This window comes from Schistocerca nitens, chromosome 6 (assembly GCF_023898315.1).
Source record: "Schistocerca nitens isolate TAMUIC-IGC-003100 chromosome 6, iqSchNite1.1, whole genome shotgun sequence".
Lineage (NCBI taxonomy): Eukaryota > Metazoa > Arthropoda > Insecta > Orthoptera > Acrididae > Schistocerca > Schistocerca nitens.
Genome location: NC_064619.1, coordinates 555,437,457 through 555,440,964, shown reverse-complemented (window position 1 = coordinate 555,440,964; position 3,508 = coordinate 555,437,457).

Here is a 3,508-nt window from a genome sequence, read left to right as displayed (position 1 = left end):
ATTTTACGTTAATATCATTTACTAAAAATACAGAAATGTTTCCTTTCGTATTCTCTTAAGCAATGACTTTTTCCATTCAGAGGAGTATGATACCGATGCCGATATGGTCGCTCTGTGTCCGGCGTCTACCATACTTGCGAGTTTCGAGCGCCTGGCAAGGAGGCAACCGGGCGCGCACGGTGCGAGCTGCCGGCAGGCCGCCGGCCGCGGCTTGTGAGGAGCGGAGAGCAGCCGAGCAGAGCTGGGTAGGGCAGCGACGAGGGCCCTCGGGCCACTTGCAGTTTCCCAGCACGTAGGCCGCCGGCGCCCTTTCAAGCCGGTAATACGATCCTCTGCCGGCACTCCTCCGGTCGGCTGCAGAGCCCGGCCCTGCCCTGGCCCTCTCGCCATCCACTGTGCGGCCTGAGTGACGGCCCGGAGAGGCGCCTGCTTCGATAAATAAACACGGCGCCGTCCGGCGGCAGCTGCGAGCCGGCGCGCTCTGCTCTGCGTCCAGGCGCTTCCTCTACTGCCTAATCTATCTACCGGGGAGAGCTCTCCTGGCAGGCAACGGACACTCGTCCTGCGCAAAGGGAGATTACCTCTCGTAATGTAAACCTCCTGAAAAGTGAGTGTACATCTGAGATTTAACCCTAGGTTGCTAATCCCTTGTAAAATTGTCGATTGCGTTTGGTATCATTTCGCGGCTCCTACCTGTTGTGTTGGCAGAAGAGGCCTAGAGGAGGCCGAAGTGCACGCGTTTTAGCTCACGCAGGATGGCGTGAGGAGGGAAGAACTATACTGACGTGAGGTCTGGAACATGACAAGGAATGAGAAATCAGAAAGCGGACGTAATTAGTTTCATAGTTAACTTTTATCCATTAATGATGAACGTCGCTCTTGACGGTCCATGGTTCACAATATTATCTGCTCAGATCTTGAAGTAATTATAGTAACTGAATATGGCCCCTTGCTAGGTCGTCGCAAATGACGTAGCTGAAGGTTATGCTACTGTCGTCTCTGCCAATGAGAGCGTATGTAGTCAGTGAACCATCGCTAGCGAAGTCGGATTTACAACTCTAGACTAGACCTGCCGTGTGATGGTGCTCGGTCTGCAATCACTGATAGTGGCGACACGCGGGTCCTACGTATACTAACGGACCGCGGTCGATTTAAAGGCTACCACCTAGCAAGTGTGGAGTCTGGCGGTGACACCACACTACCAATCTGGTACGGTCAGTACAGGGTGTAAAACAGGACGCTTTGTGATTAATTTGTGTGTGACATACCACTGGAGACCACATACTTGTAATTAACTAATCCTATTTGTACTCAGATGATCTAAGTGAAAAGGTTTCCGACGTTATCATCAACGCATGACGGAAATTAACAGACTTTGAACGTGGAAAGTAGATTGTGCTAGACCTATGGGACATTCCATTTCGGAAATCGTTATGAAATTCAATATTCCGAGACTCACAGTATTAAGACTCTGCCGAGAATACCAGGCATTACCTCTCACCACAAACAACGTAGTGGCTGACGGCCTTCACTTAACGACCGAGAGCAGCTGCATTTGCGTAGAGATGACAGTGCTAACAGACAAGCAACAAGGGTTTAAATACCTGTAGAAATCAATATGGGACGTACGACGAAGGTATCCATTAGGAAAACGTGGCGAAATTTGGCGTTAATGGGCCATGGCAACACACGATCGACGCGAGTGCCTTTCTAACAGTACGACATCTCTTGCAGGGACTCTCCTGGACTCTTGACCATAACAGTTGGACCTTACACGAGTGGAGAACCGTGGCGTGTTCTAATGAGTCCCGATTTCAGTTGGTAAGAGATGATGGTGTGGTCTGAGTGTCGCGCAACCTCCACGAAACCGTTTACCAACACTATCTAAGCTGGTGGTATGTCCATAATTGTTTGTGCTGTGTTTACAGGTAATGGACTGGATCTTCTGGTACAATTGAACCCATCACTGACTGGAAATGGTTGTGTTCTACTAGCTGGAAACCATTTACAGTCATTCATGGATTTCACGCACATTCCCAAACAACGACGGAATTGTTATTGATCACAATGTGCAATGTCACCGTGCCACATCTTTCGTTATTTGTTTGAAGAACATTCTGGACAGTTCGAGTCAATGATTTGGCTGCCAGCATCGCCCGACATAAGTCATATCGAACGTATATGGAACATAACCGAGAGATCAGTTCGTTCCCAAAATCGTGCTCAGCCGACACTTTTTCACTTATGGACGGCTGTAGAGGCAGCATGGCTCAATATTTCTTCAGAAGATTCCCAGCTACTCGATCTGTTCGTGCCACGCCAAGCTGTTGCAATACGCCGAGCAAAAGGAGGTCCTATACGACATTAGAAGTTATCCCATGACTTCTATGACATCAGTGTACGACTTAATTTGAATAAAGTATGGAGTAGCAACATGTAAGGAAGCAGCCTACTCACGCCGTAATAAATTCACATCAGTCTTTCCATTGTGTGCCAGCCAGTCCGCTGTAACTAGCTCTGACGTCATAAATGTTGCGCAATACTTTAAAAATCAAGCAATTAACCTAAGACATTTCTAGCATATCAGGAGTAATACTAAATTAATGTGTGTTGAATATCAGTTCGATAACTTTAGCCATTTTCGAAACATGGACGTTTTTCTGTAAAAATCATTGGCGCAACAGAAAAGAGCTAGAAAATTAAAAATTTATATTTAGATTCATTTTCCATAATAATTTAATAGAAACAGTACTTTGGATCTCACAAATTAAAATTTTAGTGGAAATTCATGATTTTCTGATTTTTGTCTTAAAAATTAAGGAAGCGAGATAGATTAAGTAGGCTAATAAATAAGGCTAGGATGTTTATATTTAAGTAGGTTGGAGATCCGTTATAACTATGAAGATGTGAGAAGTTTCATTTGAATACCTATAAAACTATAGCGATAGCGTATCTCCAAAGGGCCAGTTCAGAGCTCGTCTACTGCGTGCAGTGTAATTAAATTAATTCTCTCGCCCAAAATATTTAACTTAGCCACATCAAAATTTTATTATCAATACTTACCTGCGTGCTGAATGCACATTTAAATTAAGAGCTTCATCGGCCATCAGCAAGAGAAGCTATGATTTATTAGGTAGCTTAAAGTGGTGCATTACTAGCCCAGCAGCTAGTCGGGAGAGCCGATTTGATCAGGCGTTCCCTTAGCCGTCCGCACCGCGGCTTTATATATAAGAACGCTGCGCGAGGAAGAAAGGCCCCAGTTCTCTCCAGACGCTGAATAGCACGCCATCTGTGTCGGGAGTCGCGTCGCGTCAGTATCATTGCTACAAACAGCCTCGGATGCCGTATTAAGTTACTCGGGATACGCGTACCATGAAATCATTTTCGAGTGAAGTGTTAATTCTGGGATGATTTTCATTATCTAGTTTCAGTTTGCGTATTGTCGTATTTTCACGTGCCGCCGCGGGACAGACATTCTACCAATTATTTAGCGTGGCGTTTGATGAAA